This window comes from Procambarus clarkii, unplaced genomic scaffold, assembly GCF_040958095.1.
Source record: "Procambarus clarkii isolate CNS0578487 unplaced genomic scaffold, FALCON_Pclarkii_2.0 HiC_scaffold_106, whole genome shotgun sequence".
Taxonomy (NCBI): Eukaryota; Metazoa; Arthropoda; class Malacostraca; order Decapoda; family Cambaridae; genus Procambarus; species Procambarus clarkii.
Window position 1 is genome coordinate 1,693,418 of NW_027189139.1, and position 26,796 is coordinate 1,720,213.

The 26,796-nt window shown below is 41.6% G+C and overlaps 3 long non-coding RNA genes across 4 annotated transcripts; 2 read left to right on the top strand and 1 right to left on the bottom strand.

Moving 5' to 3' along the window:
* The first annotated feature begins 5,099 nt into the window (after window positions 1-5,099).
* LOC123773154 (uncharacterized) lies at window positions 5,100-22,797 on the top strand. 2 transcript variants are annotated; one of them, XR_011226271.1, is made up of 5 exons: window positions 5,100-5,367; window positions 7,485-7,706; window positions 13,214-16,468; window positions 16,766-16,967; window positions 17,587-22,797. It is a non-coding gene; the product is annotated as an uncharacterized lncRNA (long non-coding RNA). The 2 variants fall into 2 exon arrangements; XR_011226270.1 differs by having other exon boundaries at window positions 5,101-5,367; window positions 16,766-22,797.
* A 2,068-nt stretch (window positions 22,798-24,865) lies between these two features.
* On the top strand, window positions 24,866-25,937 carry LOC138360290 (uncharacterized). Its single transcript, XR_011226273.1, has 2 exons — window positions 24,866-24,987; window positions 25,136-25,937. It is a non-coding gene; the product is annotated as an uncharacterized lncRNA (long non-coding RNA).
* LOC138360289 (uncharacterized) lies at window positions 25,165-25,812 on the bottom strand. Its single transcript, XR_011226272.1, has 3 exons — window positions 25,740-25,812; window positions 25,349-25,516; window positions 25,165-25,310 (listed from the first exon to the last, which is right to left on the bottom strand). It is a non-coding gene; the product is annotated as an uncharacterized lncRNA (long non-coding RNA).
* Window positions 25,938-26,796: the final 859 nt, after the last annotated feature.

Consider the following 26,796-nt stretch of genomic DNA (forward strand, 5'->3'; position numbering starts at 1 on the left):
CCAATCTGAGACCTTACCCCTCACACAGACTCGTTGTCTCCTGTTGCTTAGGTACTCCTCCATCAACCGGAGTACCTTCCCTTTCACTCCAGCCTGCGTCTCCAACTTTCGCACTAGCTTCTTGTGTGGCACTGTATCAAAGGCTTTCTGACAATCCAAAAATATACAGTATACAGTCTGCCCACCCTTCTCTTTTTTGCTTTATTTTTGTTGCCTGGTCGTAGAATTCAAGTAACCCTGTGAGGCAGGACCTGCCATCCCTGAACCCATGTTGATGCTGTGTTACAAAGTTCCTTCGCTCCAGATGCTCCACTAGTTTTTTTCGCACAATCTTCTCCATCAGCTTGCATGGTATGCAGGTTAGGGACACAGGCCTGTAGTTCAGTGCCTCTTGTCAATCCCCTTTCTTGTATATCGGGACTACGTTACCTGCTTTCCAAATATCTGGCAGTTCCCCTGTTGCCAGTGATTTGTTATACACTATGGAGAGTGGTAGGCACAGTTCTCTTGCTCCTTCCTTTAGAACCCAAGGGGAGATTCCATCTGGGCCTATAGCCTTCGTCACGTCCAACTCTAATAAACACTTCCTTACTTCCCCACTGGTAATCTCAAACTCTTCCAGTGGTTCCTGGTTAGCTATTCCCTCACTTACCTCTGGAATTTCTCCTTGCTCTAAGGTGAAGACCTCCTGGAATTTCTTATTCAATTCCTCACACACTTCCTTGTCATTTGTAGTGAATCCTTCCGCCTTTATCCTTAATTTCATAACCTGTTCCTTTACTGTTGTTTTTCTCCTAATGTGGCTATGCAACAATTTAGGCTGAGTCTTTGCCTTGCTTGCGATGTCATTTTCGTATTGTCCTTCTGCATCTCTTCTCATCCTGACGTATTCATTCCTGGCATTCTGGTATCTTTCTCTGCTCTCCAGAGTCCTGTTATTCGTATAGTTTCTCCATGCCCTTTTACTTTGCTGCTTAGCCAGCCTACATCTCTGATTAAACCATGGGTTTCTCATTTTCATTTCTCTGTTTTCCTTTTGGACTGGGACAAACTTGTTTGCTGCGTCCTTGCACTTCTGCGTGATGTAATCCATCATATCTTGGGCCGTCTTTCCCCTGAGCTCTGTTTCCCATGCTATATCTATTTGGAATTTTCTTATCCCCTCATAGTTTCCCTTTCGGTATGCTAACCTTTTGGTTTCGGTATCCCTCCTCGAGTTCAATAACCCTTCTTCAATCAAGTACTCAAACACCAGTACACTGTGGTCGCTCATTCCTACTGGGTCCTCAAAACCGATTTCTCTTATGTCGGAGTCGTTCAGAGTGAAGACTAGGTCGAGTCTCGCTGGTTCGTCATTGCCTCTCATCCCTGTGGGTTCTCCGACATGCTGGGTTAAAAAGTTGCTTGTCACCACCTCCAATAGTTTGGCTCTCCACGTATCCTTGCCTCCATGCGGTTCCTTGTGTGTGTGTGTGTGTGTGTGCATTCACCTAGTGATATTCAGTTAGTTGTGCTTGCAGGGGTTGAGCTCTGCTCTTTCGGCCTGCCTCTCAACTGTCAATCAATCGACTGTTAGTGACTCAGAATGTTCGGTAATATGTTTAATGTTTGTGATGTGCTGTTTGTGATGTTCATATATATGAACACGTTGTACTGAATGGGATGAGAATAGCTTGAGCTACCTCATCCCTTTATGTGCATTTTACCTCAATAAACTTATTTCAATTTAATTTCAAATCAACTGTTACAAACTCTGAGAAACTCTCCATTTTTTCTCCCATCACCGGGGATCGAAACCAGACCCTAGGATTATGAGTCCAGAGCGCTGCTCACTCAGCTATCAGGCCCCCCTGATATGTTCTCACCAAGTTGTGCTAGCGGGGGTTGAGCTCTGGCTCTTTGGTCCCATTGTGTGTGTGTGTACTCACCTAGTTGTGCTTGCAGGGGTTGAGCTTTGCTCTTTCGGCCCGCCTCTCAACTCTCAATCAACTGTTACTAACTACTAACAAACTAGTTCCCCCCCCCACACACACAGACCCAGAAAGCAGCTCCGTAACAGCTGTTTAACTCTCAGGCACTTATTTACTGCTAGGTAACAGGTGCATCAGTTTGAAAGAAACTTTGCCCATTTATTTCAGCCTTTTCCGGGAATTGAACCCCAGCCACCGAATTACGAGTCCGGCACGCTGTCCACTCAGCTACCAGAACCCCTGTTTGTGTGTGTGTGTGTGTGTAATTACCTAAGTGTAGTTACAGGACGAGAGCTACGCTCGTGGTGTCCCGTCTTCCCAGCACTCTTCGTCATATAATGCTTTGAAACTACTGACGGTCTTGGCCTCCACCACCTTCTCACCTAACTTGTTCTAACCGTCTACCACTCTGTTTGCGAAAGTGAATTTCCTTATATTTCTTCGGCATCTGTGTTTAGCTAGTTTAAATCTATGACCTCTTGTTCTTAGAGTTCCAGGTCTCAGGAAATCTTCCCTATCGATTTTATCAATTCCTGTTACTATTTTGTATGTAGTGATCATATCACCTCTTTTTCTTCTGTCTGCTAGTTTTGGCATATATAATGCCTCTAGCTCTCCTCGTAGCTCTTGCCCTTCAGTTCTGGGAGCCACTTAGTAGCATGTCTTTGCACCTTTTCCAGTTTGTTGATGTGCTTCTTAAGATATGGGCACCACACAACCGCTGCATATTCTAGCTTTGGCCTAACAAAAGTCGTGAACAATTTCTATAGTTTATCGCCATCCATGTATTTAAAAACAATTCTGAAGTTAGAAAGCGTGGCATAGACTCCTCGCACAATATTCTTTATGTGGTCCTCAGGTGATAGTTTTCTATCTAGAACCACCCCTAGATCTCTTTCTTTATCAAAATTCTTTAAAGATTTCTCACATAATATATAGGTTGTGTGAGGTCTATGTTCTTCTATTCCACATTCCATAACATGGCATTTATTAACATTAAATTCCATTTGCCAAGTGGTGCTCCATTTACTTATTTTGTCCAGGTCATCTTGAAGGGCATGACAATCATCTAAGTTTCTTACCCTTCCTATTATCTTAGCATCATCAACATGTTCATATAATTCTGTATCTCAACTGGTAGATCATTTATGTAAACAATAAACATCACTGGTGCAAGAACTGAACCCTGTGGTACTCCACTTGTGACATTTCTCCAGTCCGATACATTGCCTCTGATCACTGCCCTCATTTTTCTATCAGTCAGAAAATTTTTCATCCATGTAAGAAGCTTACCTGTCACCCCTCCAATATTTTCCAGTTTCCAGAACAACCTCTTAAGTGGAACTCTATCGAAAGCCTTTTGTAGGTCCAGATAGATGCAGTCAACCCAACCATCTCTTTCCTGTAAAATCTCAGTTGCTCGATCGTAGAAACTGAGCAAATTCGATACACAAGATCTTCCAGATCGAAAACCATACTGTCTGTCTGATATTATATCATTTCTCTCCAGGTGTTCTACACATTTAGTTTTAATTATTTTTCCAATATTTTGAGTATTACACTTGTCAATGATTCCGGTCTATAATTAAGGGGTCTTCCCAGCTTCCACTTTTGTAGATTGGAACTATGTTAGCCTTTTTCCACACATCAGCTATAACTCCTGTAAACAGGGATGCCTGAAAAATCAGTTGAAGTGGAATGCTGAGCTCAGGTGCACATTCTCTCAGAACCCATGGTGAAACTCCATCTGGACCAACTGCCTTGTTCTTATTTAGTTCCTTGAGCATTTTTTCCACTTCATCTCTAGACACCTCTATGTGCTCTATGTTGTTCTCTGGAATTCTTATTGTATCTGGTTCCCTGAAGATTTCATTTTGTACAAACACACTTTGGAACTTTTCGTTTAATGTTTCACACATTTCATTTTTATTTTCTGTGACTCTATTTCCCATTTTCAACCTCTGTATATCATCCTTTACCTGCAATTTCTTGTTTATGAATTTATTGAATAGACCTGGTTCTGTTTTACATTTGTCTGCAATCCCTTTTTCAAAATTTCTTTCTGCCTCTCTCCTCACTGTCGTGTAGTTGTTTCTCGCATCTTTGTATCGCTGGTATGTTTGGGGTTTGGCCTCTTTCTGTATTGATTCCATTTTTGTGTCTTTTTGTCTCTGGCCCTCTCACACTTTCTGCTGAACCAATCCTGTTTCCTAGTTCTGCTTCTCTGTTTTGGTATAATTTTTTTTGTTCCTTTATCATATATTTCACAAAACTTGACATACATCTCATTCACTTCCTTACCTAGCAACAAGTCTGTCCAATTATACCCACTAAAAAAATTTCTAAGGTTGCCATAATGTCCTCTCCTAAAGTCAGGTTTTTCAATTTCACCAACCTTCATATTTTCTTCCAGATTATAACGCATTGCATACTTTATTCCCAAAAAGACATGGTCACTTTTACCCAAGGGAGGAAGGTATTGAATGTCAAATATTTCTTCCTCCTTCCTGGTAAATATCAAATCCAGCATGGAGGGGACGTCCCCTTCCCTCATCCTCGTAGCTTGTTTAACATGTTGATACAAGAATGTTTCCAGGATGAGGTCTACAAATTGCAGGTCCTAGGATTGCACTTCTGTGCAATTTTTGGACCCTAGAAACCTAGAAATCCTAGAAACCATCTAGGTACAGAAACCAATGTAGATCTAGGAAATCCAATCCTAGAAACTAATCTGAAAATGCTGATGTCAAGTTTGGCCTGTCTGTCAAGACAGCTTGGTGAAGTGGATATGTTGGCATATATCATGCTCTTTCTGTCCCACCAAAGATTCTGATCAGCTGTGATCCATTCAAGCAAGGTGTGTTATTTGACTTCCTTTGAACAAAAAATAAGAGACAGCATTCTAGTGACTGTGTTTAACCCTTGAAATGCACATACCATTTAAGGTTTTCAACTCATGGTATGCATATCATCCTAAAATGTTTCAGGTATAGTACTTTACAACCTTGAAACTCCCACTAATAGTGTTCCCAATCAGTATTTGAGACCTCCAGGAAATATCTGCTATCTTAAAAAATGACAACATTTTTTTAGGATATTTTTCCTATGCTCAGGGCATAGTTTTTAACGTTAGGAAAATGAACCTTAGTTCGAATACTGTACTATTTTTCTGTGCATATGCAGATCCTGTCTGATGTAGCCCTTGTGCAATACTCAGCTACATAGTAAATTGTAGTGATGCTGTCTTGCATCTTGAACCTGATTTGTTTGTAAATTACTGTATTTACAGGTTGCACCACCAACATGACGTCCAGGACCCAGCACGATACCCACTGCTACGTGGCCAGGCAACAAAACTCTCCGTCAAGTGCTTCATTTGCTCTCTTCACTTAGCCAAGTTAGTTATAGTTGGATATAATTTATTAATAGTCAAAATCTTGAAGGTGTTTGAAAATATTCCTGTTAATTTAATATTCTGGCACTTCATGAAGTGCCAGACCAACTGGATATGTGGACCTGAGGGCCACTCCAAGCAACACCCTGTTGGACTGAGCTCTCTCAAGTCAAGCCTGCCCCCAGGCCAGGCTTGGAGAGAACAACAACATCCGGAACCCCATCCAGGTACAATCCAGGTTGGTAAATCTGATAACACACAAATGTTAGAAGCTCCTAGCAGCTGTAACCAAATGTGTGTGTCAAAACGAAGGAGATCTTCGGGTTTACACTAAGTTAGGTTAGAATATATTGGGTTCACATTCCTGGTATTTCCCCTTTTATACCGAGGGTGAGCAGGGAAACATGCCCTCACTAGCATATCTTGCTTAGAGGCTACCCTTTTCCAGGCTATCAGAGGGGAGTCTGAAGGAAAATGTTGCCATGCAGGACACCTCCATGGTGTCCTTGAATTTGGTTTATTTTCTCCCTGTAGGTTCTTGTTGCTGTGGGAACATACCTTGAAGGGAGCACCATCCTGGAGAAGGGAATCGGCTGTCATCCAGTCCTCAGAAGATCCCACCTCTGTAGTGTCAAAAAAAAAGTTGCTACTTCCTGTAGAATCCTCTCTGGATATCTTCTGTCTCTGAAAAATGAGCAAAGTACTGTATATCCAAATCCTTCTTGAGTTTGCTGTCAACCCTTGTTACTTGCCTTATACTGTTTGTTATCATATTGACATCCTAAGTGCTGTTTAGTGCCTTTTGAATATACCATGACACAGATGGGGTTATATAGTCTTCCTGGCTTGACACCTTCTGTTGATAATTAAACATTTAAAGCTTGGTGAACAGAGGCATTACATGAAAGGAAATGTGGTCAACCATCTCTTGTCTTGCTGCAGGATCGAACCCAGGACTTTCTATTGTGAATTGACTGCGCTGATCACTTAACAACAGGGCCTTGTAATGAGAGTGCATTTAAAAATTTCAGTATTAAAAACTAAAGGTAAAACTTTTAATTAGAAAATCTTGGTCAAAAATCATTAGTTTATTAAAAGTTATTTACACCACACTATATATTGTGTATAAAAATATGCAAGTTTGTTTTCTGTCATGTATAGTAAGAAAACTCCTCACAAACCCTTATGATACTGAAATAAAAATAAATTACAGACGAGTCACAATAATGTGGCTGAAGATATGATGACCAAATCATTCATCAAAAGATATATAACGGCGACGTTTTGGTCCGTCCTGGACCATTATCAAGTTGTGTGTGAAGGAGTCCATACATACGACTTGATAAGGGTCCAGGATGGGCCAAAACGTTGTTGTTTCTTCACCTTTTCATATGTGGTTTGGTCAGCAAAAACTTTGAATATCTGGAGAGGATTTAGTCCTAGTTCAGATTATCAGGACTCCACAACCAGTCCCCAGGCAAGGCTTGGCAAACTGGCAGTCAACCCCATAAATACTTTCATCAATTTCATTGTACTGTGTATTCAGAATTTGTATTTTCTCAAATATAAGTTAATATTATTACACCAGAATGTTGAATAGTTTGGCCTAACTTAGGTTCAGTTGTGAGCCATGTGTAAACCTGTTTTTCATTCATAAATGGAGTTTGGTGGCTGGATTAATATGCACTTGGCCTTTGTTGATGAAGATGGGTTAGGATTCCATTACTTTCATAACTAATTCAGGATTTACAAAGATTTAATGTCTAATGATTTCTTTTTTAAGCTGTGTCCTTTAGGAATTGATAGGTGGTCATAGGTAGAATGTGTTGATATTTTAGACAGTGACCTGTTTACCTTAATGATAGTGTGTGCTGTTCTGTACCTGAAATATTTGTGTAAATCAGGGGGGTTTCTCAATCTGGGATACACATACCCCTAGTACTCTCTAATGTTTGTTCCAAAGTGGCTATTAACTAGAGCAAACTTGGAATATAAAAACACTAGAGAGAGCACGAGGAGAATGCGTTCCCCAGACTGAGAAACCCTGCTTGAAATGATTGTGTATGGTGATGTGACTATCATATGATAATAGTTTATAACTCCACTCCTTTTTTTTTCAGCTGGATAGTGAAGGACGAGTCAAGATTCCCAATACCTAATGCTCATGTGTGTGAACGATGCCTTAAGATGTTCTGCTACAACAGTCAAGGGGTCAAGATTAGTAATATCAAAGTGTATCCTTTCATTGATGAATTTATGACACAACAGAAGAAGCATGCAGATAATACAAAATTTATGAGCAAGTTTGAAAAAGATGGTTAAATTCCTACTACATATGATGGGTAAGGCTTATCAGCATTAATTCTGTACCCCTCATTTATTAGGTAGAGGCATTATAGGAAAAGAACTAAAAATATACAAAACAATATCCATCCATTCATCCGACTTTCCCTACTAATTACATCATACGCAGTCATTACATACTTGTAAGGCATCCTTATTAATTGTCTACTACAATACTATGTTAAATATTAACTCTTATTTAATAACATGATTGCTTCTAGCCTTGTTCCCTACCACTTTGCATGCTGTTAACACTTTTGAATACCATGGATCAGCTACATCCTGTTGAATGCTCATATGTACTTTAGTTTGAGAAATCTTGGTAGTTCTCGGCAAATTATAACAATTATTCTTTGACTTATTTTCTGTAAATATTTCATGGTGCCAAATTATAATATACTGACACTCGATTATCCAGGATTCGAATATCCGGAAAACGCCCATATATGGCCAAAATCGTGACCAGATAAAGTTCTCAATATCCGGCCAAAATGTCCATACGAGCCAGAAAATCAGGTGTTTTGCCTGAATAAAAAAATCTGGTCCGGTTAACTTGCTGCCGATGTTGCAATATCCGGACAGTCAGCCGGACAAGGAGTGAATTGTCTGGATATGAAAGCCAGGCCCCGGGCTGTACCGTATTAGTCCCGTATGGCTGTGGCTCGAGGCGCATGGTGTAGGAGGGGGTGGGGTGGGTGGGTCGTGTCGGGAGAGATGGGGAGCATTGGGAGGGACCACCTGAGGGGATAAGGGGAAGGTGGAGTGGCCTATACACTACAGTATAGGAATTACCATTAATTTTAGAACAATTCATCATAGCCAAAACAAAAGAAATACTAGTAATTATGTAATAAAAAATACTATACAGGTTTCCTAAAAACAATTTGCACAGGCTGAAGTTGCCTTAAAAAATAGTGATTTTTTTTTCCTCCTGGCCGCCTACGTAACGTGCCTCCCTGCCCCAAGTGGACCCGTCCAGGCCTGACAAGCCATGTGCTCTCGTCCCTCGTGAAATATTTTTTTAAATAACTTTATTTTCATAGTAACTTTGAACATATTTGGCAAAGACTATGTCTGGTAGCAGCATCAATCGTTCTGGAGGTGTTAAGAGGAAGAAGGTTGTCCTAACAGCTAAGGACATGTTACGTGTTATACAATGTTGTGAAACTGGCCGGTCGACTTCAAGTGTTGCCAAGGAATTTAATATAGGCACTAGTACTGTTTCTGATATAAGGAAACAAAAAGAGAAATATCTGAAATACATTTCAATCAGTGAGAATGAAGGTGCAAGCACTAGCAGAGGGTGTAGGAGAAAAACTTTGAAAAATTCTACGCATGTACAGTTGGATGAGGCTGTGTACAAATGGTTTGCTCTGCACCGCACAGCTGGCGTGACAATTCACAGCCCAGAAATATAAAATGCTGCAAGCAGGTTTGCAGCAAGCCTTGGATAGAGAATTTCCAAGCTAAAGAAGGGTGGGTTGCAAGGTTCAAAGGGGGACACAATATTGTGAAGAGGAAAATTGTCGGTGAAAAATCGAGCGCAGATACAAGCAGTGTAGAATCATTTAAACATAAATTAAGAACATACATTTGGCAAATAATTTATATTCTTATCAAATTTATAATGCAGATGAAACGGGTTGTATTGGAGGAGTTTACCAGAAAAAAACTCTTGCTATGAGGAGTGAGGGTTGTGTGCCAGGCCGTAAGTTAACAAGGACAGGGTGTTGGCCATGATGTGTGCGAATGCTGACGGCACAGACAGAATTACGTATGCAATTGTTGGCAAATCAAAGAAACCAAGAGCCTTGCAACAATGCATGGACAGACTACCAGTGAAATATTATAACTCAAAGAATGCATGGTTTACACAGGAGATCTTTCTTTCCTGGTTTCATGTGTTCTGCAGGGAAGTTCGTGACTATCAAGTTAAGAAACTCAAAGTAAGGCCAAGCGAAGTTTGGCTTTGCTGCTGCTTGATAATGCGCCTGCCCACCCCAGAATTGACACGTTAACCTCACATGATGGCAAGATAACGTGTATGGCACTTCCTCCTAATACAACCTCTCTCATACAGCCTATGGATCAGGGAGCTATCTGTGCCACAAAGAGGTTGTACAACATAAAGATGCTCAACAAAGTTTTGGTGGTTTTGCCTCTTCCGGAAGATGTCAAACTCGGTGTGGATAACAGGGCTAAAAAAAAAACTTGCTTACCGGGGAAGGGGAAACCCCAGACCCTCGCTCTGGCAATTCACCCTTTAATTCTTGGCTGATGTGTTCCTGGCAGGTCGTGTGCCTCTGGCTCCAGATTTTGTCTCGGATCTTGTGCCTTGTGGCGTAGTCGTCTGTCTCCGGTCGGTCTGCGAGCCAGGAGTATTATTCTTCAAGTACTCAGGCTGCATGCGCCTAGGGTTTCCTTCCCTAGATGCCCTATAAGTACTGCCCTTGGGGCTTGGGGCAACCTTCCACAAGTCACCTTGGGGTCAACTTCTGCTGTGTCTTTTACTGCTTGGTGATAGACCACCCTTTGAGTCGGCAGGGGTTTTTGTTTATCCCTGTTTCCCTCTGGGTAGGGGGTAGTTTTTGTCACTGGTTGGGGCGCAGGGTACAGTGCTGCTTGTTATCACCTCTCATAGCGGCCGACTCTGTTCTGCCTGGGCACGTTGTTTTCTTGCTGGGTTTTCTTTTTCTTTTTGTTTTCTCAGCCTTGTGGAGGGTCTTCCTCTTGGTTAGTCATTTCCTATTGTTATTAGTGGTCCTCCACTAGGCCCCTACTAGTGTACAGGGATGTCCCAGGGATGCAGCTTTTAGCAGTTTGCTTGGTAGTTTTGGGGTGCCGGTTAGCTGGCACCCCAAAATGCCTGCCTGAGCCTCCCTTAGTATGTTACCAAGGCTAAGGGCCCTGGGAAACCCCCATAGTCTCTCGTTGGTCTGAAGGATACGACCCCTGAGTCCCCTCTCACTTCGTGCGAGGTTGACGGTTGCTCTGTCCCCTTGTCTCAGGGTGACAATCACCAGTTGTGCCTCTGCCATGCTGCCTGTAGGGTCAGTTATTCTTTTGATACAGAGTCGTGCAGTGTTTGTTTATATGTTCTCCAGCTTACCCAAGCTACTGATCATGATATGAGGGTGCAGGCAGCCGAGACGTTGCATGCTCGGTTTAGGTTGCTTCCCCGGATGCCTCGAGACAGGCCCCCAACGGCCTGTCTCGTTTTGTTCCCCTGTCCACGGAATGGATGGTCGACGCCGATTCCTTCCGTTGACTCTGCTGGACGTTCGGGCCTCTGGAAGTGGATCTCTTCGTGTCGGCGTTGTTGAGGCATCTCTCGGTATACGTGACGCCCTTCCCCGACTTCAAGGCTGTCGGGGTCGACACTTTCAGGCAGGACTGGGCGAGGTGGGGTTACTTGTACCTCTCTTCCCCGGTTCAGCTGTTGTTCCAGGTCCTGGCTCCCTTGGAAACTTACCAGGAGAAGAAATGTCCTTCTGGCTCCATGGTGGCTGGCCCAGCCTTGGTTTCAGGCGCTGCTTGCTCAGCGTCTGAACCCGAGGGTCTTCTCGCAGATCCACCTCTTTCAGCAGATAGGTCCAGCCCGGTTCAAGGCTGGTTCGTTTGTTCTCCTCGAGTCTTCGTGTCTGGAGTTTCTGACTTGGGTCTATCATCATTTGTATGGAGCATAGGTGGCTTCATTGTTGGTCTCCCACCCGAGTGCTTTGTCTCGGTGGCAGTATGAAGTTTCCTGGCGGTCCTTGCGATTTTTCCTATCACTGTGTAGGTGTACTTCAGTCTTTGATTAGATTGTTTTGTCCTTCCTTTCGTGGTTGTTCCAGGACCATCATCTTACGCTCAATATTGTCGCCTCGTATCATGCGGCCCTGCGGAACTGCTGCAGCTTGCATTCGGTATTGATGTTACTTCTGCGCCGTTCCGCAAACTGTCTCGTGCATTGTTTCAAGCTCCGGCCTGCTCATGCATCTCCCGAGCCGTCCTGGTCATTGAACCGGGTACTCTCTTTTCTCTCTCTTCCTCGGTTTGTTGTGGCCCCTTAGGTTCAGAATCAGGATTCTAAGGATCTTTCCTGTTAGCATTGGCCTCTTTGGGTCGGATTGGGGAGCTTCATGCTCTTCTCCGATTCTGGAGAACGTCCTGGTGGTAGGTTTGTTTGTCTGCAGCCGTCTCCTTCTTTTCTGGCGAAGAATGAGTTTGCTGCTTTCCGGAGGAGTCCTTGGGTTGTTGAGTCTTGGTTGGCTAGGCCGATAGTGCATCATGTGTGTGTCTGGTTGCGGCTCTTCGCCGTTATTTGCGTGCCATGGCTTTAGTGGCCAGGGACGTGCTTTGAGTTGACGCGGTTTCCCTCCTTCCCTGCTCCTGGAGTCATCCGCAGGGTTATGAAGTCTAGCCAGCCTGCGGTCTATCCTGCAGATTGACTGTGCCCACGATGTTCATAAATTTGCTGCCTTGGCTGCTGTTTTTGGCGACATTTCTTGGGTTGACATTTGGGTGCAGGGTTTTTGAAGGTTGAACAGGGTCCTGGCCGCTCCCCACCTTGTCAACGTTCCAACGCAGGCCCTCGTAGAGCCTGAGTTGCATTGGGTTGGCGATGAGCCTCTGGGTGAGTCCCAGAGGCTCTTCGGTACCCTTCCCTCCCCTCCAGTGTTTTCGCATGTTTTGACATCCAGCCTCAGAACTGAAGGGTGAATCGCCGGTGTGAGGGTCTGGGGCTCTCCCTTCCCCCTCCCGGGGAGGTGGGGGGGGGGGGGTTGCGTAGACAGCTGTGTGGCAATGTGATTACTTCATGCTAGCTTGCTAATTTTCATTTGGAGAGTTCAGTCCACTCGTTCGGCTTTCGGTAGCAATCATTTCACCAGAATTCGGGTTTGTTTTGGGGGCGCCTACCTTTCTGGGTGCCAGACACGGTCGATGGCAGACATAGAATACTCCCAACCTCATGGGGGTGTCTATAGGCCATTGCTCCTCGTGCCTCTCTGAGGGGGGGGCCAGGTTCTGGCTCGGGGTCCCCCGGTAGGCAAGAACTCCATGCACATTGACTGATGCCAGAAAGCTAATATATCCATTTCAGCCTGAATAGCTCTAGGGAGCCTCTGGGTTTCACTATGAAAAATGACGTTTCATTACATTCAAGGCTGGTTTTTTGTTACAATATTCCAGCATTGGTAATGATCTCTCAAGTTTTCAGAACATCTGTATCTCCAGTTCATACTTGTCTGTTCCTATTTTTTATATTGCGGTAGTGGACCCCACACCAATTCTGTGGGTAGTAGTGGACCCCATATCAATCATATGGGTGGTATTGGACCAAATACACATTGTGTGACTAGTTGTGCACCCCATATCCATCCTGTGGGTGGTAGTAAAAGTTTCAAGTGTCAAACGAAGGCTTAATAAACTGCATTAATAGAATGGTAAAAAAATATATATATATATAGTGTTAACTATTTTAAACCTGATATTCCTAATGTTAATTTCCTCTCATCCTCAGGTCCGGCCAACTACAGTTACACAAGAGAAGACAACGAGGACAGTCTCTGTACTGAACATGAACAACAATGGAATAAAATGATGCACTGCCTACTGTACTGTAGTACTGTACTTAGTTTTTCTCTTAAACTGGTTGAGAGCGGTACAGCCTTTGAACGTGATTGGGAGTATCATTCCACATTCTGGGTCCCGTTGATTTGCAGAGCATTTCTAGTTTGGTTAAGTTGCACTCTTGGAATATCAAATACTGTAAGTATTTGATTCTGGTGTGGTTGGTGCCCACATGTTTTGTTACAATCTTCTAGGAAGCGTTGAAGGTCAGGATTGGCATTTCAGTTCGAGAGTTTTTAATATATAGGGTACACTTGAGAGGATGTACAGTGACTTAATATCTAACATATTCAAAGATTTAAGTAAGGGTACCGAGTGTTGTCTGGGGACAGAGTTGTTTGTTGTTCTAATAGCAGATTTGTGTTGAGTAATTAGAGGACGTAGATGATTTTGGGTAGTAGAACCCCTTGCACAAATACCATAATTGAGATAAGGATAGATGAGAATAATAGAGCATCACCAGGGCAGGACAAGGTACATAATATCTGATCTTGGAAAGAATGCCAACAGTTTTAGAAATATTTCTTGCTCTGTTGAATGTGGCCCTGGAAATTCAGCTTATCAATGAAAACACCAAGGAATTTACTACCTACTTTATTACTAATTTGTATATTGTTTATTCTTAGATTAATTTGATCTGAAGATTTATTACCAAACAAAATACAGTATAGGTTTGGTCAACGTTAAGGGTGAGTTTGTTAGCAGTTAGCCAAAGGTGGACTTTATTTAGTTCAGTATTCACTATCATAGAACTGTGTTAGAACTGAAGAAAATGAAGGTTGTCATCAGCAAATAAAATTGGTTGAGGTGTTGAGATGCATTTGGAAGGTCATTAATGTAAATGAGAAAGAGGAGAGGGCCAAGTATTCTGCCCTGTGGAACACTAATGTTGATGGGAAGAGTTGGAGAAGTGGAATCATTCAGAAAAACATACTCGAGCCTGTCACAGAGGTAAGAGATTGAAGGTATTGGAGGGAGTGACTTCTGACTCCATAACAATGTAATTTAAAAACCTTGTGTTGGTTGACAGTATCAAAGGCCTTATGTTAGGTCAACAAATAACCCAACTGGGAATTCACCTTTATCAAGAGCTGCATATATCTAGTTAATCATGCTAATCAGTGCATCTTAGTGCTCTTTTTTTTGGTCTGAAGCCATATTGGCAAGAGCTAAATATATTGTGTTTAGCTAGATAAGAGTACAGCCGCTCATAGATTAGCTTCTCAAATATTTTTGACAAGGTTGGCAGAATTGATAAAAGTGAAATTGTTGACATCAGTGAAATCACTAGCAAGGGATTACCAATGGATGAAAAGAAACTATTGAATTCAATAGCAGTGTCAGAGGCTGAAAGCACGCCGTCGTCATTGGATATGAGTACAGTATTGATTTTATATTCAAATATTTTTTTATCCTAATATTTGGGAAATAGTGCTCCAGGTTTTCTTAATGTTGCCCTTAATTTGGTTAAATTTATTTTCGTAGTATTTTATTTTGGCTCTCCAAATTATTTTAGACAACATTGATGAGTAAATCTTTGAAACTTCTTTCAAAACGACTCCTAACCTATATTTCTTCTCGTGGTCATGTTTTTTATCGATAGATTTAAGTATACACTTTGTAAGCCGTGGATTGTTTAACCTTTTAGTTGTGACTCATTTTGTTAGCATTGGACAGTGGGTGTTAGAGAGGCTCTTAGAGTTTTTTGAAATGTTTGCACTGCTAGGTTAATGTTCACTGTTACCCAAGTCTCCCAGTTGATATTAGCAGCAGCAATAAAGTTGCTTATAGAAGTTCGACTGTGCAGCCTAAAGCTTATCTTCATTGTATCTAGAGGTGGTTTATAAATGTTGGTTAGGAGAAATATGGGGTAATAGTCTGTGGTCCTATCAGTGATTATCCCTGAACTAAATGGAGAGGGGTATGTTAGTCAAGATGTGGTCAAGAGCAGAGGCAGTCGTATGTTATATGTAATAATTTACTGAAGCACCAAGATTTCTCCCAAGTGTTAACCTTTAACAGGATGCACTGTAGAATAGTGGTTTAAATTATGGGTTGAAACATTAGCCAACACAAAATGGAGACCTATAACTTGTTTTGTGGTTTTTTTTTTTTTTTTTTTTTTTTTTTTTTTAACTATTTTCGGTAAAGAATAAACTATTTTAGTAAAGAGTATTCATCCGTCAACAGCTATCATCTTTGCCAACAACTTCATTACAATCTTAATTATTAAGCCTTAAAAATCATCCCATAAAATAAATACTAAAATAAGGAGCCATAGGTGGTAGCTATGTATACCTACCATAGGTGATCTATAAATCTTAATAATTTTAATACTAATAATTATTACTACTTAACTTTACCTCAAATCAACTAGATTTTCTTGATTTTCTTGGAATATTGCTGCCCCTCGGGCTGCTCAAAGGCAATCGGAGTTGGTAATCAATTCCCTCCTTACGGGTGAAAGATTCGGCTAAATTTGGAGCAGTGTGCTCAGTCCCACAAGGTCTCTGTGCTGTGTGTTCCACAAGGTTGAATTACTGACCATTCCCAGGATGCACGAACTGTATACTAAATTGATTAACATATATTACCCAATACCCATTAGCTGTTTGAGGGTGAGGTGCAGAGTACATGTGGGGGTAAAGAATACTTGTGCTGGTACATAGTACTTGTGGTGGTATGGAGTATGTGGTGATACAGGGTACATATAATTCACTGTGTCGGGGGACAGGAAGTAATTATCAAAAGAATGCACCAAACCCGGATGGCTATGTAGCACCATCAAATGTGTGGAATAATCAGAGGGCGCTAAATATCACCAAGGATGCCAATACGAGAACAGAAATGGATAAGGTGTCTGATATTGAAAGTGTCCAATTCACCAAGAATTCTATCAAGGGACAAGTGACTGTGAAGGACGGTCGGAAAACAAGACACATGCTCGTCCTGGAAGTCAGAACAATAAGGAGCAGGGCGGCGCTCCATTAAGTGACCGAGTTAAGCATGTATGGCCAATACACAACCTCGCCAGAGCCGTTTCCCATCGCTGGTTACTGTGGCAGGACGACGGCCATGAGGACACACTACTCTTAAGAGTATGCAGTTTGTTACAGTAACAGAAGACCAACAATCTCGCCAACAGGTAAGGATGGAGGAATGAATAACTGGGTAAAAGTTGGAATAAGGAATACCTTTACGGGAGATGGGACAGAGTATGTATATATATCCCTTATTTACTGTGCTATATTACAGTATTAACGTTAATCCGTATCATTACTGTTATTTCAGTATTTTATTATGAGCATAAATTATTATTACGGTATGGCGTCGCTTTCCTAAGCGACGCCATACCATAATTTCATCTCCTACTCTGTGGCACATTGCCGTCATATATTATTTACAATATTACTTTGTATTCTTAATATTATTCTTATTACAGTTACTGATCACTAGTTCCTTGGCGTCGATTTAACTTTGCACCCGTTCTACAAGATGTAGCCAAAGTTCTCGGTGTACAGCTGCTGCTCTCGGATGCTCATTGACAATTCAAGGCAACACTCGATGGCTACTTAAGGCAGATTCCTTGGCTTCTCTTCAGCTTTATCATCCATTTGGAGGCCAACATGAGATGGAGACCAAGGGTAATGTTCCCCGCTCCCATACTTAGTACAGTAATTTGTTGTATTTGTCGCGCTTTGTACACAAGCATGTTACAGATATGCCTTAACGTATTGCTTTATATTCCATTTATTGTTTATATATTGACTTGATATTATATATCCGTTCTATGGTATATGTATTAATTATATATTATGATTGTGTATTGTATTATAACAGATTGTATTTGTTTTGAGCCACCCTTGCCGATTTACTTCTGGCTATCTTATCCTGCCTTTATTCCTAGCAACGGTATTTCGCTCCCTTCGTTTCACTGAAAGTTTCATTAGAATTGTTAGCTACCTTACATTGCTACAGTTTAGTTATTATACAAACTTATTCTCCTTCCTCCCCCAGTGTTTTCTGTGCCAATGTTTCTATTTGGGGTTTCATCCAGGATTGTTTAATTAAGGAATCTTTTTAAATCCTGCGTCAGGGCACCCCCCTCCCTCCCTCTTATGCCAATCTCCTGCACTACCCTTAGTAGCTAGGTCTCCTCCATATTAATTCAGATAGGGTTTACCCCTCTCAACCGAGTTCTTGCTTGTCATGTTACAACTGCATGCCCGCTTCTGCCCACCCTTACCGCCTTATTACTTTCAGCCCGGGGAAGGTGATCTACTCGGCAAAAGGTCGACACACGCTTTGACTGGATCAGGTATCATTTACATGGTCAAGAATAGACATTATCTTCGGATCCTACAAGCACAATGCGGGATGCACGCCTACCCTAGCCTGGGGCCAAGCCCGGCCCGTGCCCCAGTGACCAGGCAAGACTTCTCCAGGATGCTTCGCGCCGCCATCGCAGTGCTAGGCTCGCCTCCAGCTGATTACGCCCCTCACTCCTTTAGAATTGGCAGGGCCACTCGGTTGTCTCTCCACTCGTCTCGGTACACGTGTCGTTGCTGCTGCTCCTCAGGATGTAGCTTCCCGCTTGGCTGCCTTATCCTGCCTTGGCGAGATCCCTGTTCGGGTCTCAAAGAACGCTCGGTTGAATGCCAGTGTTGGCACTATTCTCCTCCCACCCCATGTTGTGACCAGTGTTCGGAATCTGCAGGACTGCCACGATGATATTCGGCATATCCTTGATGCCCAAATCCATTTTGTCCTCCAGGTAGACTCGTTTACTCAAAAAAAAAAAAAGTTTATTTAGGTAAGGTACATACATAAGAGATTTTACAAAGAGTGATGGATTTATAGTTAGGGCTAGTACATACAATGCCTAAAGCCACTATTACGCAAAGCGTTTCGGGCCTACTCGTCCCCCTCATGGTCATCACCGTCATCTCCTTCGGGTTGTGAAGATTACCTTTGATGGTAGGACCCTTCCATCCTCTGTCATTCTTGCTGGTGCCAGACTGCTCTGTCCAGGAGTACATTCCTTCTTCTAGGCTCTGTAACAAGTGCTGGAGGTTTGGGCATGTTGCCCTCTGCTGCTCTGGGACTGTCTCTGTCCTTTGTGTGGGGGCGAAGGTCACTCTAAGTCGGAGTGCACTTCTTCCAGGTTCGGTGCCTCGACTGTGGTGAGGCCCATCCTACCTCCTCCCATGAGTGTATCCATTATAAGCTTGAGGCAGCCGTCCTCAACTTGAAGCACTGGGAGCGTTTATCTTTTCCTGAGGCAAGACGCCAGGTTCGCCGGCTCCCGCCTTATGCTAACGTCTCTTATGCTCGCATGTTGCGCTCTTCCTCTCCCTCGTCCTTCCCACCTTCCTCAGACTCATAACCGTCTCCGGGCCTTGAACCCTGATAGGCCCACTGCCCCTCTTTGTTCCTTTGAGTTCTGTCCCGAAGGGTCCCCCTCCTGGTCCTCTGTCTGGGGTGCCCCTTCTTTCTACCTGGTCTGTCATGTCTCCTGTGTCTTCTTCCTTGTCTCTCTCCGATCCTCCTTCCCATCCTTCTCCGTCTATTGACTCTCCCCGCTGCCTGTCAGTGCGGGCTGATGTCCATCGCTCTCCTAATGGCCGTCGTGTGTGCTCTCGTTCAGCTTCTCCTGTTGAGATGCTGGAATCCGTTGCCCAGTACGTAGTTGCTGGGACACCCGTCTCTTTAAGTCAGAAGCGTAAGCCTGGCTCCTCTCCTTCCTCCTCCTCGACGGGTAAGAAGGCTTCGCTTTCTTCCTCGGCCCCTGCTTCTGACTTTCACTCCTTCCCCTCCCATTTCGGTGGTTGTGCCCCCTGTTCCTGCTATGGAGGTTTTCTTTGGCCCCCGCTTCCCTCTCGGTTGCTGCCCTTGCTGAGGTGCGCTCCCCTCTTTCTCCTCCCCCCCACCCCCACCCCCCTCTTCCTGCTGCTGTCCTTGACTGCCCCTCTCGGTTGTCTCCTCCTCCTCCGGACCCCGCCCGTCCGCCTATGGTCTGTTCTCCCGTTTTCTTCCCTCCGTCTTTGCTCAGTTTACAAATGCCCTCTAACCCTGACTTTGCTGACCCTGATCTTCTTTAATGTGCTATGTTGCTCTTTCGCCTTTGTTTCTTCCTTGTTCTCTGTTGTCTTTTCTCTTCTCATTGGTCTATTCAATGGAACGTTCGAGGTTATTACGCCAATTTCCTTGGACTGCAACTTCTGATTTCGCGGTTTTCCCCCCTTTTGTGTCTGTCTCCAGGAGCCAATGCTTGGTGCTCGTCCTGGTCATTTTCAGGGCTATTCCTTTCTCTCCCCCCCCCCTCCCTAGCTGTTGCTGGGGCTCTTAACTCTTTTGCTCTCTTGATTCGCTCTGTTCCCTTTGTCCCCTTACTTTTTCCTTCGCCTCTCCATTGTTCTGCCGCTCGTATCTTTGTGGGGAAATGGTACACCATTTGTTCCATTTATCTCCCCCGAGTGTCCCGCTTTCTCTTCCTGATCTGAAATGCCTACTGGACTCCTTGCCGGAGCCTGTGCTCCTGCTGGGTGATTTCAATTGTCGTCATTCCTTTTGGGGTGATGTTCTGACGAACACCCGAGGTCGCCTTCTTGAGCGATTTATCCTCTCTCCTTCCCTGTCTCTTCCGAATTCTGGTGAGCCCACGCATTTGGACTCTCGGACTTGTACCCTTTCCTTTCTTGATCTTTCTCTTTGCTCGTCTTCTCTTTACTTGGATTTCACGTGGTAGGTCCTTGATGACCTCCATGGTAGTGACCATTTCCCCATCCTTGTTACCTTTTTCTCTTTTCACCCTCCTCTCCTTCCCTAGGTGGCAGTTTGCTAAAGCGGACTGGAACCTATTTACCCTCAGTGCTGCTCTCTCTGACCTCTCCTTTCTGCCTCTCCCTCGCTCTTCCTTTTTCATGAGTCTTTGAAGCTGACCTCCGCTCTATTCCTCGCTCTTCCTCTCGGGGTCCACGGAATTGCATTCCCTGGTTTGGAATGCAGACTGTGCTCGGGCTGTCCGCTGTAAACATGCAGCCCGGAAGACACACCGCCGTTGCCAGACGGCCGATTCTTTTCTTTCGGAAGGCAAGTGCGGTGGCCCGTAGGGCCATCCGTACGGCTAAAGGTGAATGTTGGGCATCTTATGTCTCCCTCCATTACGTCTGAAACTCCTCTGCCACATATCTGGAAGCGTATCCACAAGATAGCGGGCAAGTTCGTTCCTGATGTTTCACCGGTCCTTCACATCCGTGGTACTCTTGTGGCGGACCCGTTACAGGTCACTACCGAACTGGGTTCCCACTTTCTTGTTAGCAATGGTCTTCATCTTCCCCAATCTTTCCTTCTTTGTAAACCTGTCCTTGAATCTCGTCCTTTAGATTTCTGTACTAGTCTTCGCCTTCCCTATAACGATCCCTTCTCTCTGAACTTTGTTCTGCCCTGGCCCTCTGCACTTCTACGGCGGCGGGCTCCGATGGCATTCATTGAGATGCTTTGCCATCTCCCTCTGTGCACATCTCGGTATTTACCGAGTCTGTGTAATCGAATCTGGGAGACGTCGTTAGTCACTGAGGACTGGCTCGATGCCGTTATCCTCCCTGTTCGCAAACCGGGGTCTCTGGGAACATCCTCTAAGGACTTTCGCCCTATTGCCCTCACAAATTGTCTGCAAACTCTTTGAACATATGGTTAACGTTTATCTGATGTGGTTCCTGGAACACCGTCACCTCTCCCCTTCTCAATTTGGTTTCCACAAGTGGCGCAGCACAACAGATGTCCTGGTGAACTTGGTCTATATTCGTACAGCTTTTGCTGCGAAGACCTCCGTTGTTGCTGTCCTTTTTGACCTGGAAAAGGCTTACTCATTGGCAGGCTTGTTGTTCGTCTGTTACTGGTAACAAACTACGTTCTCTTAAGTTGTCCTCGTGGCCGTCCTCCTACCACCGTAACCGGCAATGGGAAACGGCCCTGGTGAGGTTGCGTGTTGGCCATGCTCGCTTAACTCAATTACTTGATGGAGCGCCGCCCTGCTCCTTATTGTCCTAATTGCGTTGTCCCTCTTACGGTCGTGCATATCCTTGTTGAATGTCCTGACATTCATTCGTAACATTCAGTGCTGGTTTTCTTGCACTACCCCACTCAGGACAAGCACAGGATGTAAAAAAGCTACATGCTATTGGTGGCAACACGTGCCTTGTAATGCAGTAAACTTGGAGTTAGGTTTCAGGTGTGAGTCCTTTTTCCTGTAGCCCTGACTCTCGCCTTGTTGCCCATGAATCTTCCCATGGTGATAATAAATAGGTACATGAACAAATTTGTACATCACTTGGTACCCCTACTCAAATCTCTGAATGTTAGATATTAAGTCACTGCACATTCTCTCGTGTATTATACATATATAAAATGCTGAACTGTAATGCCAATCCTTACCTCAAAAGTTTCATAGAAGGTTGTAACAGAACCCATGAGCACCACACCAGAAATAAATTTTGATATTCCAAGAGTTCGACTTAAACTAGAAATGCTCTACAAATCAAGGGTCCCAGAATGTGGAATGACCTTCCCTACCATGTTAAAGACTGTACCCCTCTCAACCAGTTTAAGATAAAAATGAAGCATTACCTAATAAATTCCCTGTAACCTACCTATTGTCAACCCATGTCTGTTTTCTTAAACAACGCTGTTTGTCTACCTAATTGTATTTGTGCTGCTTTTTCAGCCATGTTTCCCTTTATCTTTACTGTATTTGTGCTGCTTTTTCAGCCATGTTTCCCTTAATCTTTATTTGTTCTCAACACATTTTATTCTTTATACTCAATTAGTATTAAGTTTTAGTCATTAATGTTTTTCCTGCCCGAAACGCTTTTCGTAATAGTGGCTTTAGGCATTGTATGTACTAGCTCTATCTATAACTCGATCAATTTATGTAAAATCTCTTGTATGTATGTACCTTACCTAAATACTTTTTTTTTCCAACAAATGTAGAAGACAAGTTTTCATAAAGATATGTAGAAAAGTACCTATTTGAAGAGGTAGTGCCTATCCAAATAGGTAGAATATGTTCAAATTTGCAATAATCGAGTCCAACAAAATGTGGAAAACGGTAATTTCATAAGGAAAGAAAAGTACCTATTTGAATAGGACCTGTCCAAATAGGTAGAAATGTTCAAATTTGCAATAATTAGGTCCAAATGTGGAAAACTCTAATTATCAGGAAAGAAAAGTACCTGTTTGAATAGGTAGTACCTATTTGAATAGGTAGTGCCTATTTGAATAGGTAGTAGATCCAAATTGGTAGAATATGGTCAATTTGCAATAATAAAGTCCAAATGTGGAAAACTGTAATTTCATCAGGAAAGAAAAGTACCTATTTGAATAGGTAGAAATTACCTATTTGAATAGGTAGTACCTATCCAAATAGGTAGAATATGTTCAAATTTGCAATAATAAAGTCCAACAAATGTGGAAGACTCATTTAGAAAAGTACCTATTTGAATAGGTACAAAGTACCTATTTGAATAGGTACAAAGTACCTATTTGAATAGGTAGTACTTATCCAAATCGATAGAATATGTTCATATTTGTAATAAAGTCCAATATGGAAAACAGTAATTTCATAAAGGTACCTATTTGAGTAGGTATAAGTACCTATTTGAGTAGGTATAAGTACCTATTTGAGTAGGTATAAGTACCTATTTGAGTAGGTATAAGTACCTATTTGAGTAGGTATAAGTACCTATTTGAGTAGGTATAAGTACCTATTTGAGTAGGTATAAGTACCTATTTGAGTAGGTATAAGTACCTATTTGAGTAGGTATAAGTACCTATTTGAGTAGGTATAAGTACCTATTTGAGTAGGTATAAGTACCTATTTGAGTAGGTATAAGTACCTATTTGAGTAGGTATAAGTACCTATTTGAGTAGGTATAAGTACCTATTTGAGTAGGTATAAGTACCTATTTGAGTAGTATAAGTACCTATTTGAGTAGGTATAAGTACCTATTTGAGTAGGTATAAGTACCTATTTGAGTAGGTATAAGTACCTATTGAGTAGGTATAAGTACCTATTTGAGTAGGTATAAGTACCTATTTGAGTAGGTATAAGTACCTATTTGAGTAGGTATAAGTACCTATTTGAGTAGGTATAAGTACCTATTTGAGTAGGTATAAGTACCTATTTGAGTAGGTATAAGTACCTATTTGAGTAGGTATAAGTACCTATTTGAGTAGGTATAAGTACCTATTTGAGTAGGTATAAGTACCTATTTGAGTAGGTATAAGTACCTATTTGAGTAGGTATAAGTACCTATTTGAGTAGGTATAAGTACCTATTTGAGTAGGTATAAGTACCTATTTGAGTAGGTATAAGTACCTATTTGAGTAGGTATAAGTACCTATTTGAGTAGGTATAAGTACCTATTTGAGTAGGTATAAGTACCTATTTGAGTAGGTATAAGTACCTATTTGAGTAGGTATAAGTACCTATTTGAGTAGGTATAAGTACCTATTTGAGTAGGTATAAGTACCTATTTGAGTAGGTATAAGTACCTATTTGAGTAGGTATAAGTACCTATTTGAGTAGGTATAAGTACCTATTTGAGTAGGTATAAGTACCTATTTGAGTAGGTATAAGTACCTATTTGAGTAGGTATAAGTACCTATTTGAGTAGGTATAAGTACCTATTTGAGTAGGTATAAGTACCTATTTGAGTAGGTATAAGTACCTATTTGAGTAGGTATAAGTACCTATTTGAGTAGGTATAAGTACCTATTTGAGGTAGGTATAAGTACCTATTTGAGTAGGTATAAGTACCTATTTGAGTAGGTATAAGTACCTATTTGAGTAGGTATAAGTACCTATTTGAGTAGGTATAAGTACCTATTTGAATAGGTTGTAGATCCAAATTGGTAGAATATGCTCAGATTTGCAATAATAAAGTCCAACAAATGTGGAAAACTCTAATTTCATCAGGAAAGAAAAGTACCTATTTGAATAGGTATAAGTACCTATTTGAATAGGTAGGACCTATTTGAATAGGTTGGGACCTATTTGAATAGGTTGGACCTATTTGAATAGGTTGTAGATCCAAATTGGTAGAATATGCTCAGATTTGCAATAATAAAGTCCAACAAATGTGGAAAACTCTCTAATTTTCATCAGGAAAGAAAAGTACCTATTTGATAGGTATAAGTACCCTATTTGAATAGGTAGGACCTATTTGAATAGGTTGGGACCTATTTGAATAGGTTGTAGATCCAATTGGTAGAATATGCTCAGATTTGCAATAATAAAGTCCAACAAATGTAGAAAACTCTCTAATTTCATCAGGAAAGAAAAGTACCTATTTGAATAGGTATAAGTACCTATTTGAATAGGTAGGACCTATTTGAATAGGTAGGACCTATTTGAATAGGTAGGACCTATTTGAATAGGTAGGACCTATTTGAATAGGTAGGACCTATTTGAATAGGTTGAACCTATTTGAATAGGTTGTAGATCCAAATTAGTAGAATATGCTCAGATTTACAATAATAAAGTCCAACAAATGTGGAAAACTCTCTAATTTCATCAGGAAAGAAAAGTACCTATTTGAATAGGTATAAGTACCTATTTGAATAGGTAGGACCTATTTGAATAGGTTGGACCTATTTGAATAGGTTGTAGATCCAAATTGGTAGAATATGCTCAGATTTGCAATAATAAAGTCCAACAAATGTGGAAAACTCTCTAATTTCATCAGGAAAGAAAAGTACCTATTTGAATAGGTATAAGTACCTATTTGAATAGGTAGGACCTATTGAATAGGTTGGACCTATTTGAATAGGTTGTAGATCCAAATTGGTAGAATATGCTCAGATTTGCAATAATAAAGTCCAACAAATGTAGAAAACTCTCTAATTTCATCAGGAAAGAAAAGTACCTATTTGAATAGGTATAAGTACCTATTTGAATAGGTAGGACCTATTTGAATAGGTAGGACCTATTTGAATAGGTTGAACCTATTTGAATAGGTTGAACCTATTTGAATAGGTTGTAGATCCAAATTAGTAGAATATGCTCAGATTTACAATAATAAAGTCCAACAAATGTGGAAAACTCTCTAATTTCATCAGGAAAGAAAAGTACCTATTTGAATAGGTATAAGTACCTATTTGAATAGGTAGGACCTATTTGAATAGGTTGGACCTATTTGAATAGGTTGGACCTATTTGAATAGGTTGTAGATCCAAGTTGGTAGAATATGCTCAGATTTGCAATAATAAAGTCCAACAAATGTGGAAAACTCTAATTTCACCAGGAAAGAAAAGTACCTATTTGAATAGGTATAAGTACCTATTTGAATAGGTAGGACCTATTTGAATAGGTTGGACCTATTTGAATAGGTTGAACCTATTTGAATAGGTTGAACCTATTTGAATAGGTTGTAGATCCAAATTGGTAGAATATGCTCAGATTTGCAATAATAAAGTCCAACAAATGTGGGAAAAGTCTAATTTCATCAGGAAAGAAAAGTACCTATTTGAATAGGTAGGACCTATTTAAATAGGTTGTAGATCCAAATAGATAGAATATGCTCAGATTTGCAATAATAAAGTCCAACAAATGTGGAAGACTTTCATTTAGAAAAGTACCTATTTGAATAGGTAGAAATTACCTATTTGAATAGGTAGAAAGTACCTATTTGAATATGTAAATGAACAAATTTGTTGCAATAAATTCCCACAGATGTAGAAGATGTAGGTATCTAGTTTTTATATGTAGCAAATTACCTATATGAATAGGTAGAAATACCTATTTGAATACGTAGAAAGTACCCATTTAAATAGGTAAAATAGGTACATGTAAAAATGAGAGTATCTAGTTCTCATAAGGATATGTAGAAAAGTACACATTTGAATAGGTAGAAAAAGTAACTACTCGAATAAGTTGAAAAGGACCTACTTGAATAAGTAAAAATATACCTATCTGAATAGTGTCTATTTGAGTAAGTAGAAAAGGCACATGTAGAGGACAGTAACTAGTTTTCATATGAATAGGTAGAAAAGGTAAATAGGTAACTATTTGAATAGGTAGGAAAGCATATTCAAAATGGTCTCTAAAGCCTGAATGTGTTGTAGAGAACCAGACACAGCACCTGGCACTGTTCCGGACTACATCCAACTGTTTCAGGGTCCCTGGAAAAAGTTCCAGTGCCTATGTAATGGATCTTCCTCCCCCAAACAATAAAGAAAAAAATTTTTCACACTCCACTGCTATCACTGGCATTGCAATATCAGTAGCACTTTAGAGTTACCTAGTTAGGTCTCACCCATTCTTATCTGTACACACATCAGTTCACTTGCTGTCATGTACCATGTAATTTATGTACAGTAATGTTGACATGTAGCACTAGAATGAAAGTCTGGATGGTTTATTTTTTTCAATGGTATGTAATTTGGACAGGGTGGTTTGTGTTAAACTCTCAT